At 46.2% G+C, this 16,704-nt stretch overlaps 1 protein-coding gene across 1 annotated transcript in view; it reads left to right on the forward strand.

Annotated features, from left to right (window-relative positions):
* Positions 1-16,704, forward strand: part of LOC102841198 (cell wall integrity and stress response component 1-like) — a 60,453-nt gene that overhangs the window by 2,205 nt on the left and 41,544 nt on the right. The gene's annotated exons all lie outside the window — the stretch shown is intronic.

Genomic DNA, 16,704 nt, shown 5'->3' on the forward strand with positions numbered 1-16,704 from the left:
CATCATCACGACCATCACCACCACCACCATCACCCTGATCTTGCACCATTTCTGCTCAATGATCTCTGCATCTGTGTTTCTCCTTTACAACTCAGAAGTGATTCAATTTAGGTCATTCTTCACTGACACAAGCAGTGGACTGATGGCCACAAGGTCGATGATTCAAACCCACCAGCCCCTCCTCAGAAGCCCTATACAGGATCGCTATGAGTCAGAACTGACTAGATGGCACTTAACAACAACGCTGATATGGCCTCATTAACATAACAGAGAAAATCCTGTTCCCAAATGGGATCCTATCCACAGTTTAGGATTCCAGCACATGGTTCAGAGGAGTAGACCCACTTGCCCAAAAAAGTAAACAAGCAAGATGTCTAAAAGACAGCCCCTCACAACCAGCATCCTGTGCTCTGTCATTTGCGTCTTCACCCCACGGCTCACCAGTGAATGTCCATGTTCCATGGAACTCCATCCTACGGGACCACAGAGGAGGGGGCTGTCAGGAGAAAATTGTGTGTCCTCTTCCAAAGAGAGGCCCGTCGGTGAACATCCAGATGCTGAACCGAGTTAGATTGCTTTCTGTCCACCTCCGCAGGACCTTGATTTTCCCATCTGTGCACAATGACCTGGTTTCACAACCACACAGCCCTCCCCATTTACTGAGGTTTGAGGTCTGTCACTGTGGGCTCTTCTATTTGACTGATTCACAAAAGGCCCTAGGACACCCCGCAAGTGTCTGGAATGGAAGCGCATGGGGAGGAAGGTAGAAGGGTGGTTTCCACAGACTGCCCACTGCTCAGAGCCTTTCTTCAGGCCTCCCAGGCAGACTGCCAGCTTCTCCTCCAATTAAATGCCCCATTTGGCTGGCTGTCGAGTCCCTGGCTTGGACAAGAGAGGTGCCTGCTACCACCGCTGTCTGGATGTAATTTGAGGGGCAGGAGATTCCATGAGCCGGGGGAGGGGATTTGTCTGAGAAGCCATCACGTGCCAGTATGTCTGAGAATTCCTGGTCCTAGTCCCCTTCACAGACTTCACACTCTTGCAGGCTTGTCATCAGGAGTGGAGAAGGGGCAGAAGGGCAGTGACAACATTACCACTGGGGGGTCCAAGAGGAGTGTGAATGTTCTTGCTCCAAATCGCTTCCCCCAGAACAAGAAGGAGACTTGGAGCCAAGTGGTAAATTATAATTCGAGAATGGTAATAATAGTATTAAACACAGTACAGGGGTCCTGGGTAGGGGCAGGCTGTTAACACCCTTGACCTCTAGCCAAAAGGTTGGTGGTTCAAGTCCACCTAGAGGCATCTCAGAAGACAGACCAGGAAACTGCTTCCAAAAGGTCGCAGCCTTGAATAACTGGAGGGAGTCCATCCACTTCTACACTGCACGCAGCTCTTTACCAATTAACAACCATGACAGTATCCGATCAGAGTCCCTGCTTGCTGCAAACAGTCAATGTGCTAGACTGCTCACCAAAAGGTTGGAGAGGTTAAGTCCGCCCAGAGGTGCATAGGAAGAAAGACCTGGTGATCTTCTGAAATCCAGCTATTGAAAAACCTATGGTTCACAGTTCTGCTGTGACACACACAGGGTCGCCGTAAGTTGGAGTTGGTCCCACTGCAGCTGGTTTAATCATTGGGAGGCAATCACAACCAATATCATGATAACTTCACACAGAACTGTTGCTAAACATTTGTCAAGGTTGTATAACAGCCTTGAGGACAGCTCAGCAAGCTAGGGAAACTGAGGCTCAGAGGAGTTTAGTGATCTGAATCTAGGAATCCAAACCCCCAAATCACTTTAAACACTGAGGTGTACCTGGGTCAGGTGTCTAGAAGAATCTGTAAGACTCTAGAAGTGGCCTGTAAGGAAGACTGTGTGTATATACTTCTAAATGCTACAAAGAGTCTTTAGAGGGGAAAAAAAAAAAAAAAGTAATGAAATGTCCGTGAGCAAAGCCAGGTGCCTAGAAAGGAAGTGGTGGAGAGATGAAAGGTGGGAGCTCCCCTGGGAAGTGTCCAGAGGGAAGGGTCCCCTGATGACTCCCATTTGTGGAGGGTGGACCACTGGAACTGCTAGAACATGGGTCCCGCGGCCAAGGGCACATGTCCAGTGAGGGCCAGTGGCCTAGCAGGGCTCTCTCAGCCTGCAATCTGATCACCAGATGGGTGCTGTCCCCATCCCGACAGCACAGGAAAGCCATCTGAAAAATCAAGCATGCAGCCCCCCCTGCCCATCTGCTGCCATAAAAGGAAGCGGCTGTCCCCATGCCGTTCACCATCGATCTTGGGCATTTGCAGCCGGGATTTTGTTATTAGGTGCACTATCAATGAACATATTGATTCAGGAAGGACCAGTCACTGGAAAAGGATATCATGTTTGGTAAGGTGGAGGGTCAGAGAAAAAGAGGAAGACCCCCCAACGAGATGGATTGGCCAAGTGGCAGCATCGATGGACTCAAGCGTGGCAACAATAGTGAGGTTGGCCCAGGATCGGGCAGTGTTTTGTTCTGCTGTGCATGAGGTTGCTATGACTCAGCACCAACTCAATGACACCCAACAACAACAACAGCAACATCAAAGACTTGGATGGACCACTGGCCCTGTCACCGGCTATTGAGACACACTGCCCTTTGAGGACGTCGGTTCTTTAATTCAAGACGACAACGACAGCATTGTGTCGTGTCAGGTCCAGGAGATGGTTTCCTATTTGGCCGTGGGCTTGGATCTGATTTCAAGTAAATTAAATACAACTCAGAAGTATGGTCCCTCTCACCATCAAGCCAAGGACACCGCAGACCCCTAGCTCAGCCAAATCATAAGCTGCCAGGATGACCCATCGACACCAGGGAGACAGCAGGGCACCCATTTCTCCCCAGTTTGGTACTAGAATGCTGTGCAGCCTTGGCTCTCTCACTCGCCCTCTCTGCTGCTGTTTCTTTGTTCTGCCATGCTGCGAGTTGAAGTTCTAGCTCTTTGGCCTTCAAAGTCCCTGGCATCATCCCACTGTCCTCTTGTCATCTCCCTACCCCCACAACACGATGACCATGATGCTGGTGACCTGTCCTCTCAGTTGAGTCCAGCCAGCCTTCTCCTCTGTGGCCATTCGGATGGCTCTTGTCGAAGACATCACTGGTCACTTTCTCCTTCTTGAAGCCCCATCCTCCTGGGGCTGCAGGGACCAGATTTCCCAAGCCATTCCTTCCCTGTTTCCAATGCTGCCTCTGCCTCCAGCCTTCCCAGACTCCACCTCTCTCCACATGCTTCCCTGCACAGTGGGGTCTCCCTCCCTATGGTGTCTCCATCTCTATGCTCCACCCCCAACCTGGCTTCTCCATAGAGCACATACATGTGCATCTATTGTGTGGTAGCGATCGTTCCGGGTCTCGGAAGACAACGGGGAGCAGGAGAATCAGCATCAGTCGAAAGCTGATGCCTCTGAGGGGAGATCAGACATACCTTTATTCTCCAACTTTCTTACCAATTCTGATCCCAGCACCCTCTATTTCCCCGTTGGGTTTGAGAGTCCTGTGCAAAGCCCACACATACTCACAATTATGTGGCTGATTAATGAAGTGTATGGGATCCAGATTAAATTGGAAGACACCGGAGCAAAAGATTCAGTCAGGAAGTGCACAGGTAAGGTCTGGGAAGTGAGGACAGTAAAGGCAGAGCATCTAAATTACAGGCTGTCAGTGTTGTTAAGTGTTGTCAAATCAATTCCAACTCATAATGACCTTCTATAGAGTTTCCAAGGAGCAGCTAATGGGTTTGAACTGCCTGTCGTCCTTGCGGTTCAAACTGACCTTGTGGTTCAGTGCATTATCCTGCTATGTCAAATCAGGGATGGGGAACATTTTTCTTGCTAAAATTTATAACATCATTCATGGGCCATGCAACATTATCAACTTAAACATTAGCCTGCTCTATTTGGCTAAACACTGGTTATGAGTCAGGCTGCTAATCCCATGGTCAGCAGTTGGAAACAACCAGTGGTTCCATGGGAGAAAAATGAGGCTTTCGGTTCTCGTAAAAATTGACAGCCTCAGAAACCCTATACAGAGTCGCTATGAGTGAGAGCAGGCTCAACAGTACCTAACAACAACAATGTGATGGCTGGAGCTGTGGTTGCCTTGGCAGAGCCATGCCAAATAAGTTCAAGAGGCTTCTATGGCCCGCAGGCCAGCCACTTCCCACCTCCGGTCTAAACAGTAATGATGCCCCTGGGTAGAGGTACGATGGTGTCACAGTGAAGCATGTCATGGAACTGTTTGTGGAAAACTTGTCAGAGGATAGATGCTTGATTGTATATGTTGTCATCAAAAATAAAGAAATTATATATATATATATAGGAGCTCTGGTAGCGTAGTGGTTACGAATCAGGCTGCGAATCTTAAGGTCAGCAGTTCGAAACCACCAGCCACGCCGCGGGACAAAGATGAGGCTTTCTACTCCCATAAAGATTTACACCCTCGGAAACCCTGTACAGGGTCGCTATGGGTCAGAATCGACCCGATGGCACTTAACAACAGCAACAATGTATGTGTTTTAAAGTTTTTGTTGTGAATTGAGTGAGAGTTTATGTGAGAGAACATCAGTTTTGCATTCATCATATCGTATTTCATTTCTTTGCAAGGATTACAATCCCCTCTGTGCATCACCATTCAACAGTATTTGTTTCTATTCCCTCTGTTTTGTTTTTGTTTTTGATGTACACCAAAACACTCAGGAATACATAGTCATTTAAACAACCCAAGGACACATTCTGTGAGTCAGCCTCCTGGCCACCAGCACACAGCCTTTCTCTTTCCATGAGTCTTGAGTCCTTAGCTGCTCTATCTCTTAATGTCAGATTAACTGGGTGTCTTAAAACAACAAGAATTGAGCATCCCTCCTGGTTTTCAAGGGGTCAGTGTGGACAGTTTGTCTTTACTCTGTGATGTCCACTGAGGGAGCTTGAAGGCTAGGAGCTGTCCTTGTCTGGAGGCTCATTTCCTTACACATCAGACTGCATCACCTCGGACCCTGGTGGGCTTTCCACAGGACACATGCAGTTTCCCCATGTAAATAAAGTTTCCTATCAGCACAGCAGATGGACTCTAAGAAAGAACATCCCAAGACACAGAAAGCCAAGTGGAAGCATTTTTGGACCAAGATGTGAAAAAGTCACACAACATCACTTCTGCCACATGCTTTGTCAGCTGATAGAATAACAGAGGTCTGCTCAGGTTCAAGGTCTTTCAAAGGAAGAGCGCCAAAATCACACTGTAAACTCAATGTGTGATGTGGGAGTTATATTGGTGTGACCATCTTTGAAAAACACAATCTTCCCTTTTGTAGTCATTGTTAAGTGTTACCCAGTCAGTTTCATTGTAGCAACGCTGTATAGGGTTTCCGAGGCTGTAAATCTTTGCAGAAGCAGAAAGTCTCATCTTTCTTCCGTGAAGCAACTAGTGGACTCTAACCTTGTGATTCGCAGTCTAGTGCTTAGTTTCCATCAAATAAATAAATGCCAACTTGTGGTGATCCTTTGAATGCAGTAGAACTGCTCCACAGGGTTATCAAGGCTGTGATCCTTTGGTAGCGGATTGCCATACCCATCTTCCGAGGCCCATCTGAGTAGGTTCAAACCACCAACCTTTTGGCTAGGGGTCATGCACTTAATCGTCTGTGCCACTCAGAGATGCCTTGTCTTCTGGGTACCTCAGATGGAACTTGGACCAAGCAGAACTCTTGACTTGTCCCCTAACCCTGGTCCTCCTCACCTCAGAGAAGGCATCCCCACACCCACCTTATCCCAGTATTTCATGACCCGAGCCTCAAAGTCATCAGAAACCTTTGCAATTTCTCCATGTAGCTTAGGCTACATGGTGGACAGCCTCCAAGGAAGATCATCCCAAGAAAGAAAAAGCCACGGGGAAGCCATATCGCCTTTAAAAACAAAGGCGTAGAAGTCACACCGCATGAGTTCCAGAGGTCTGTCTAGGATCATGAGGAGCAAGCAGTTCCATCTGCTCCCTAGGGACTCTGGTATGGCTGCATGGTCTGGGACAAGCTGAGGGGAAGCAGCAGGCCCCACAGACTGGAGACAGGGAGACAGATATGGTCCTTTGCCTAGTTACCTTTTTCCCTAAAGGGTTTTGATAAATGGAGAGATACGTCTGTTAATTGCCGTGCACTGCAGGCAATGATGCCCTGTCACCACTAAAAGGGGCTCTGACTGCTTATTAGGTGGTCACTCTGCAAATTACCAAAGACGGGCTGATGTCACCCCTCTGAGGGGCTTCGGGGGGGGAGGGGACATTAGCCCTGATTGCGCTTGCCCAGATGGAGACAATGAACTGTCTCGTCCCCCTGCACCACAGCAATTCATCTTACGGTCAGAATCTACGCAGGATGGGGGAGGAGTTGAGCAGCACCTGGACTTCCAGGAAGCAACCTTGTGGAATATTCCACACAGAGAGGCCAACAGCAGCATTCCAGGGAGCATCGCCCAGCCGGCGGCAGGAAGGACTCCTCGGCAAAGTCAGGGTCCAGTCCGGCTGGTGGCCCCTCCTACCTAGGCCAGACACATCATTTTCAGGGCCCAGTGCCCTCACTCAAAGATTCCCAAGGATTTCACTACAGCAACAGCAAAGTATCAAAGGGATTGTTGGTTCCCATGTGGTAGCACAGATCATACTCCTACTCCCAGACAGACTGTGTCTGATGCCAGCAGTCTCAGAGCCCATCCCTGATCACTAGAGAGGCATCCAGAGTTCTGAGTTCAAACCCAGCTCTCTCCCTGATTGCTGAGCACCCTAGACATACTGCTTAACCACTCTGAGCCTAAATATTCTTACTGGAAATGGGCAAGAGAGCAGTAACCAACATTGGGATCATCAGTAATTCTAAAAACAAGCGAACAAACAAAAAACTCAGAAGTGATGAGAAATGGAGACAGCGGCAAAAGTAAATCAAATGCATTTGTTTGGACTGGTTGCTTCATTGACCTGAGCTACCTTGTGGCAGAAGGAGCTCTGGTAGCGTGGTGGTTACGAATCTGGCTACTAACCTCAAGGTCAGCAGTTCGAAACTACCAGCCGTTCCACGGGAGAAAGATGAGGCTTTCTGCTCCTGTAAAGATTTACAGCCTCAGAAACCCTGTACAGGGTCGCTATGAGTCGGAACCGACTCCACGGCACTCAACAACAACAGCCTTGTGGCAGAGTCGAAGTACTTTTCTACACCAGGCACATGGACTTAGGGGTTTGACGTCTCTGGAGAGACATGACTACATGCGTGACCACATAGACGCCTTTCAGGGGCCCTCATTTCCCTATTGCCATGGTTGTTGTGACATATTGTCGAGTAGACCCTGACTCAGAGTAACCCCATGTAACAGGGGAGAACTGCCCCACAGGGTCTCCTAGGCTGCCATCTCTATAGAAGCTAACTGCAGGGTCTTTGTCCTATGGAGCTGCCGCATGGGTTTGAACTGCCAACCTTTTGGTTAGCATCTGAGTGCTGACCACGGAGGCACCAGGGCCTCGTGGAGGTTGTCTTTGAGGAGGGGTTCCATGTGCTGACTGTGGGCTCCATCTGGTTGAATTCTGCACGCTTCTGGTAAACAGAGTCTATGCTGCTAACACTGGAGACCCAGAAGTCATACACGCTTTAGGTCCTCATAACCACCCCCTAAGGCTCCCTCCCACTAACTCCTACGCTCCTGGTGCCAAATTCAGGGTTTCCTCCAGACACCTCATCTCAGCGCAGTGCCACAATCAGAAAGGGCTTCAGCCGTCCAGACTCAGACTCTCCCCAGCCTGGAAGGCTGCCCAAGGCACACTTTGGAATTGTTTCACATCTTCCTGTGGCCTGTCTATAGCAGCTTTCTCCATAATTGTCAAAAACTGGAAGCAGTCAAGATGTCCTCAAACCATGAGCTGATCAATGATGGAGTATTATTCGTCCGTAAAAGGAAATGAAGAGACAAAGATGAATCTGAGATGCATATTACTGAGTAAAAGACACCGTTCTGGAAACACTCCTTACTGTGTGATTCTAACTATACCACACTGTGGAAAAAGACGGAATAACTGATTCTCTGATTCATAGCTACACTGTGGAACAGAGTAGAACAGCTCCATCATTTCCAAGACTGTAAACTTTCACAGAAACAACAGACTGCCACATCTTTCTTTCGCCATCAGAACAGCCCAAAGTTTAACCCAGTAAGCCAGCAGACCTCCCTGGCAGAAGTATAGAGGTGACACAAAGATCAATTGTTGTCAGGCTGAGTACTGGGCAGTGACACTATTCTGCAAGAAACATCACCAAGAGTAAACCCAAATAGACTTAAAGACTGTGGACTTTTATTAGTAACAATGTAATGATCTGGTTCATCAGTTGCAACAAATGTATCAAGGAATGTACTCTGAACAAAAGCTAGTTGCCATTCATGGCAAATGCGTGTGTGTCACAGTGGATCCGAGTCCCACCGTGTATTCAATGGCTGGTTTGGGGGAAGCAGATTGTCAGCCCTTTCTACTGAGATGCCTGTGGGTGGACTTGAACCTGCAGATTTTCCATTAGCAGCAGAGCATGCTCACCACTTGTGACACCCAGGAGAAACTGTTGTAAACTTACAACCACTCTAAAACATAATAAGTCTAGTAATACGTAATACAAAAATGGTAAGTAAAGTCTGAACTCTGGAATGCACATGCCGGACACTCTAAGGTCTGGGCCCTGCCATACCTCTGGCTGCTCCCCACCTCATTTCTTACCCCCATCTCAACCACACCTGCTCCCTGTGTGACCAGATCAGAGGGGCAAGATAGCAGCGTCTCTACCGCCCCCACCGTTACCCAGAGAGAAGCCTCCCCCCCACCTCAAATTGTTGGAAATACGATGAAACTGTCAAAAACACTCTACACCAATCCTGTAAATTGCAAAACTCAGATCAAGGTTCTCTTTGTTCGGAAGCAGTGTAGAAATCCCAGCTTCTTCAGCAGGAGAGATTTAGGCAAACAGAAAAGCAAGAGCTTTGCCTAAAACTCAACCGACTACCCCCTGACCCCAGCTCTCCCCAGATCTCCCAGGTGCACACACGTCTTCTCTCCCCTCGTGGATGCTGCGTTTGACTGTGGTTGATTTTGGTGACTCCTTCTTCTTGCTTATGGACTGACTCATTGTCAAACATTCCACATTTACAACAGTTAGAAATCTGCATTCTTACTATTTTGTACTGTGTGGGTCATGACAAATTATACACAACATTGCGAAGAACGAATATTCCACAACATTTAATTGTGCTTATGAGGAACCTGTGCACAGACCAAGAGACAGTTGTTTGAACAGAACAACGGATCACTGAATGGTTTAAAATTAGGAAAGGTGTGTGCCGGGGTTGTATTCTTTCACCATACTTATTCATCATGTATGCTGAACACATATTTCAAGAAGTTGGTTTGTGTAAAGAAACAGGTGGCATCAAAGTTGGAATAAAACTCATTAACAACCTGTACTATGCAGATAATACAACCTTGCTTGCTGAAAGTAAAGAGCCCATAAAATACTTATTAATGAAGATCAAAGACCACAGCCTTCAGTATGGGTTGCACCACAATGCAAAGAAAACAAAAATCCTCACCACTAGACCAATAAATAACATCAGATAAATGAAGAAAAGAGTGAAGTTGTCAAAGACTTCATTTTGCTTGGATCGTCTATCAACACTCACAGAAGCAACAGTCAAGAAATCAAATGACAGATTGCAGTGGGCAAATCTGCTGCATAAGACCTCTTTAAAGTGTTTAAGAGCAAAGATGTCACTTTGAGGACTATGGTATGCCATGATCCAAGTCATGGTATTTTCAATAACTTCATCTGCATGTGAAAGTTGGACAATAAATGAAGAAGACCATAGAAGAACTAATGCATTTGAGCTATAGTGTTTGAAGATAGTACCGAAAGTGCCATGGACTACCAAACAAAACACCACATCTATGATTGAAGTACAGCCACAATGCTCCTTAGAAGCCAGGAGGGCGAGACTTCATCTCTCCTATTTTGGACATATTATCAGGAGGGACCTGGAGAAGGACATCATGCTTGGTAAAGTGGAGGGTCAGTGAAAAAGAGGAAGACTCCCAATGGCATGGATTGGCCCAGTGACAGCAGCAATGGGCTCAATGTAAAATCAGTCGTAAGGATGACACAGGACCGGGAGGTGGTTCGTTCTGTTGTGCATACTAGGGTCACTATGAGTTGGTACTGACTCGACAGCACCTGACACCACCAACAACAACAACACCATTTTGGATATTTGTGATGTCGATGTGGCAGGATGAAGAGAGAGGTGCAAGACGAGGTCATGTTGACTGTGATGGTGAATGTGAGGTGTCATTTTTAGCTGGGCCATGAATTCTGTGGTTTATCAGTTATGTAACGATGTAATCATCCTCCACTTTCTGATCTGATTTCACGTAATGTAGACTTCATATAACAACCCGATCTTTGGTTCCTAACCATGTCGATAAGTAAGTAGAGAGAAGCACAATTTTTTGAAAAGGTTAGCATGCTTAGCTGCTAACCAAAAGGTTGGTGGTTCAAGTTCGCACCGAGGTACCTCAGAAGAAAGAGCTGGCAATCTTCTTTGGGAAGGTCACAGCCATTGGCAATCCTATGAAGCACAGTTCTACTCTGGTATACACGACGTAGCTATGCGTCAGCTTCAACCCTATGAAAACTGGTATTTGTACAATTTGTCAATACTGGACCAAAGTAGAAGTCTGTGCTGACTTTACTTCATCCTCGAAAAAATGCCCCTAGTTTGCCCAGCGAATCCAGTCCTGGTCCCGGAGCCATTGTGGCCAAGTAGTTCTCCAACATCAGTAATGAAATCAGGAGCATATGAGACCAGCACAGACCTAGAAGAGATGGTTTTTGTTTAAAATCCAGCACACGACTTAAACTCTGAGAACACAAGTGGCATCATTCACCCTCCAAGGACAAATGTTCAAGGCAGACTGCCCTACTGTATCCACTTTTTCTTTCAAATTCCCAACAGTCTGGATATAACTTTATAAAAGGGACGAGCCATTCGGTCATTCGGTCATGGCTCACCGTCCCGGAAACAAAACTTCAGAACTGAGAAGAGAAGAGTGCCTTGTAACTCGCAGAGCGTCTAATGGTAAAAGAAGCTCTGGAAAAGATCAGAAGGCATTAAAGAAGGAAAATGCATTTGGCATTGCTGCAACTTTGGAGCGAGTATCCATTTTGTCAGGAGGCCCCACAGATAAAGCATCGGTTCATTCAATTAGGTGGAGGGAAATGGAAAAGAGCTGAAACGCATCGCTGAAAAGATTTCACTTCTTAGCAAACACGGCTTACTGTTAAAAGGGAGGGGGGCTGTTTTATCCATGGATAAAGGCAATTTGGGGGCATCCTGGACATCGGCGTGGAAGATAAGAGGGAAGGCATATCTTGACATATGAGTTCACCAGCTGATTCCTACAGAAATTCAGGGATTGGAAATGAAATCAGTGTGCTAACAGAGACTGACATGTTGCAGGGCATTGTGTATGACATAATGCGTCCTCAGCCTCCTCGGCAGTAAGTGATGCGCTGGCTGATAACGCAGTAGGAGACCAGCTGCCGATCTGGGCCATAGATACCCACGGAAGATGTCCCTGAAGCAGACCAAAAGCTCCCTCCGATGTCGTCAGTGCTGAAGAGATGGAAGCAGCCAGCCACCTTGCCAAGAGTTTTTTGGTTTTTGTTTTAATTTACCTGCAGCAAATCCATGACCACCAGATGGTCTGAAACTTGAGATTTCAGTTGAGCAGAAGGAACTCTTAGACGGTTCTGTGAAACAGACTGAGAAGGTTGGTGGGATTCTGACAGCGTAGAAGAAGAATGAGAAGACATGTGGGAGACCCGGGTTCGATCCTCCCCCTTTCCCCCTAGCACACCGCATGTGCAGCCACCACGCATCTGTCAGTGGAAGGTTATATGCTGATAGAATGCTGAAAAGGTTTCAGCAGAACTTCCAGACTAAGATAGACTAAGAAGAAAGACCTGGCCATCCATCCAAACCATCAGTGAATGAAAACCCAAAAAGCTAGACAGTGCCCAGCTGCAACCATGGGCCATTCTGATAGGGATCACGGTAGTTGGTCCCACAAAGAATGGCAGAAAAATATGAAGCAGAACTCAAATTCTAATTTTTCTTTTAAAGACAGACAGACAGACAAACTGGAACAGTAGAGAACAGAGAACACCCTGACACTGTCACCCAAAGATATTCCCAAAACCCAGGACCAAGCTTGTCCCCTGAGATCCCCCTTCAGCTATATAGCAAAGTCACCCACAAAATTAAGGGCACAACTCACAACATTAAGGAACTCTGATAGCGTAGTGGTTACGAATCAGGCTGCGAACCGTAAGGTCAGCAGTTCAAAACTACCAGCTGTTCTGCGGGAGAAAGATGAGGCATTCTGCTCCCATAAAGATTTAAAGCCTCAGAAACCCTGTACAGGGTCACTATGAGTCGGAACCGACTCCACGGCACATAACAACAACAACAACAACTCACAACATTAAAGAGCCCTGATAGCATAGTGGTTACGAATCGGGCTGCGAACCGCAAGGTCAGCAGTTCGAAACTACCAGCTGTTCCACAGAAGAAAGATGAGGCTTTCTGCTCCCGTAAAGATCTACAGCCTTGGAAACCCTGTACAGGGTCACTATGAGCCGGAACCGACTCCACGGCACATAATGACAACAACAACCCACAACATTGATAATCTACTCAAAAACCATCATATGAGATCTAACATCCAACAATGACTCAAAAGCAAGAAGAAGAAGACAAGGAGGCAGGGAAACGAGTGTCCTGGAGACAGAATAAAAAGAACATCATTTAAGCAACATTTAAAGAAAATGTTGACTCACTGTGACAAGTGTAACTTATACCACTGAGCTCTGTGTGTGGAAACTGTCAAAGGAGAACCTGACTTGATGTGTAAAGTTTCACTGTTGTTGTTGTTAAGTGTTGTCAAGTCGGTTACGTTTCCAAGGAGCAGCTGGTGGCTTTGAACTACCAACCTTGTGGTTCCCAGTCCAGGGCTGATCGTACAGTACCACACCAAGAGTCTAAACTTTCACTAATTAATTGAGGTTGGATGGTTATAGTCTTGTTGTTGTTGTTAAGTGCTGTGGAGTTGGTTCTGACTCATAGAGACCCTGCACAGGGTTTCGGAGGCTGTAAATCTTTACGGGAGCAGAACACCTCATTTTTCTCCCGGAACAGCTGGTAGTTTCGAACTGGTGACCTTGCTGTTCACAGCCCGATTCGTAACCACTACGCCAGGATTAAAAAACTAAATAAGCAAACAAAAAAACACTTTTAAAAATAATATCCTTTTTTAGTTCAAACTTTCACTAAGAGCTTAAAAAATATTTTAAAAAAAAATTTTTTTTTTAAATTCTATGGATTACAACCATCCAGCTTCAATCAATGGTGTGGGTGGCGCAGGGCAATTGTGGATGATTTGGTTACATGGTGAAAGGAGTCACCCTGAGTTGGTACCTACCACCTTAGTGGTTATGTGCTGTGGAGTCAGTTCCAACTCATACCGACCCTACATACGGTTTCCAAGGATGTAAATCTTCATGGGAACAGAAAGCCACCTCTTTCTCCTGCAGAACAGCTGGTAGTTTCAAACTGCTGACCTTGAGGTAACCATGACTCTACCAGAGCTCCTTTGGAACCACCTTGGTGACAAGTGGTAACAGCAATGAACCCAGAACTTCACATGGGTACCTAGGTACCTGCATTGTTTGGATACACCAGTGGTGTGGTCACATGAAAACATGAGAAAGATTCTCTGATGCTTCCAAATGGGTTGGTTCTTCAGTGGGCACTGCACAGCTCTGTCCACTTTCCTAAGCATCGGAAGTGGGCAGGAAGGCTGATTGGGCAGCTGTGCCATTTGTCAGGACGTTCTAGACTGGACACTGTGGCACATCAGAAAGCCCTGCTGACATGCCATCAAGGCACAGTCCTGAAAGAAGGGAGCAAAAGCAGTATGTGGGTTATCAGGACTGCTTGTAAGGGCTGGAAATGTAAAGGTAGATGTTTTGTAGCAAGGAGGGGAGTGATTAACTTTTCAGCCTAAGAGCGGAGATCCCTGGGACCATCAAGGGACACGAGCAAAGAATGGGACCCTACCCATAGAAGCAGTGATGCCAGAGATGGAGGCAGAGATGATGATGTGGAAAGATGGAGCAGCTGGGGACTTTAGACACAGAAAGGGAGAGAAGCTGTGTGCTGACAACCTGGGGACAGGCTTGCAGGGTTGGTTGATGATACATGGAGGGGATTGTAACCATGGGAATGAAATGATATATGATAGGATGAATGTAAAACTAATGTTCTCCCATGTAAACTATCACATAATTCACAATAAAACATTAAAAAAAAAAAAAAAAAGCAGTATGCAGGAAAGAGCCGGTATATTGGGGGACACTGTGAGACATCTGACAAGGTTGATGGGGACATGGCTCAGCCACGCCCAGTGTCACCAGAAACCTCCAGGCTGAAGCTGAAGAAAATTAAAACAAGTCCATGAGAGCCAAAAATGTCACCTGAATTTACCTCACCGGAATTGAGAGGGTAGCAGTTAAGACGAGACAACGTTCTTGCATCCTGGTGGAAGAAGAGGAATTTGGACATTCTGAAGCTCTGCCAGCCTCCTTCCTTTGTGCTGACAGTTTGGCTTCTACTCAGATATGTCTTCTCATGACATTGAATTTTGAATAATCACTCATCCTGGGGGGGGAAATATCCAGAAATGATACGAAATGAAGGCAGATCCAAAAGCAATTTGAATGTATCCTTGAAATTGTTGCTGTATTACAATGAGATACATCTGGTGTGGCACTGTAGGATCAGCACTGGACTGAGAACCACAAGGTCCGTGGTTCTAACCCACTAGTTGCTTCTTGGAAACCCTATACAGGGTTGCTACGAGGCGGAAACAACAACGACAACAACCAAATTACTCTTCTATACATTGCATCTATCTATGGTGAATATGTGTAGGAAAACACTGGACTGCTAACTGCAACGTCAGGGGTTCAAACCCACTAGTCGCTTCCATACTGTGGCAGCTTGCATGTTTCTGTGATTCTGGGAGCACCAGTATTTTAAATACCAGAAGGGTCACTCATACTGGACAGGTTTCAGTAGAGTTTCCAGACTAAGATAGACTAGGAAGGAGAGGCAGACCACTTCTGAATGTTTATGAAGAGTCGATGCAATTTCAGGCTGAAGCTGAAGACAATTACAAGTCCATGGGAGCCAAAATATTATCTTGAATTGATCCCACTTGAATTTAGAGACCTTCTCAAGAACAGATTTGATGCATTAGACACTAATGACCAAAGACCAGAAGAGTTGAGGGATGACATCAAGAACATTATACAAGAAGAAAACAAAAGGTCATTTAAAAGATAGGAAAGAGACAAAAGACCAAAGTGGTCGTGAGAAGAGACTCTGAAACTCGCTCTTGAACGAAGAGAAGCTAAAGCAACTGGAAGAAATGATGAAGTAAAAGGGCTGAAAAGAAAATTTCTAATTTTAGCTCGAGAAGACAAAGTAAATTATTACCGTGAAATGTGCAATGACCTGGAGTCAGAAGACAAAAGACAAGAGCATGCTCAGCATTCCTGAAGCTAAAAGAACTGAAGAAAAAATACAAGCCTCACACTGCAATATTGAAGGATTCTATGAGCAAAATACTGAATGATGTAGAAGGCATCAAAAGAACATGGAAGGAGTACACAGAGCCACTATACCAAAAAGAAATCATTAATGTTCAACCATTTCAAAAGGTAATATCTGATCAAGAACTGATGATATTGAAGAAAGAAGTCCAAACTGCACTGAAATGTCTTCATGGCAAAAAACAAGGCACCTGGAGCTGATGGAATACAAATTAAAATCTTTCAACAAACTGATGCATCACTGGAGGCGCTCACTCATCTGTGCCAAGAAATTTGCAAGACAATTACCTGGCCAGCTGAATAGAAGAGATCCATATTAGTGCCCTATGCAGTCACACAGATAACTTAGTCTAAGGTCCCCAAATGTACCCACTGACAAAACCTCTTGCCATCTCCACAAGACACAGTGCCCATTTCCCTCTCCACGCTTACCTCCTGGGGAGATCTGTGCCCTGTACTGCAGCTGGAGGGAGGTCTGGGATGCTCCTTTCCACCTGTCCTCCTTGCCTCCAGGCTCCCTGTCTCATAAATTCTCAGGGAGAATTTCAAGTGAATAAAATGGTCCATGTTGCTCTACAAGTTCACACTGGGTTCCGGAGGAGAACTCCTCATAATTATTATTAAAGTATGTTGTTGTTGTCATTAGGTACCATAGAGTCAGTACTGACTCATAGCAACCCTATGTACAACAGAATGAGACATTGTCTAGTCCTGGGCAAACCTCACAATTGTTGCCACACTTGAGCCCATGGATGCTGCCACTTTGCCAATCCATCTCACTGGGTGTCTTCCTTTTTTTCTCTGACCCTCCACCTTAACAAACATGATATCCTTCTCCAGCAACTGGTCCCTCCTGGCCATCCTGGATTCCAAAGAGCATTCTGGCTGTACTTCTTCCAACATAGATCTATTGGTTCTTTTGGCAGTCCATGG

Source organism: Chrysochloris asiatica, unplaced genomic scaffold (genome assembly GCF_000296735.1).
Source record: "Chrysochloris asiatica unplaced genomic scaffold, ChrAsi1.0 scaffold00040, whole genome shotgun sequence".
Classification (NCBI taxonomy): Eukaryota; Metazoa; Chordata; class Mammalia; order Afrosoricida; family Chrysochloridae; genus Chrysochloris; species Chrysochloris asiatica.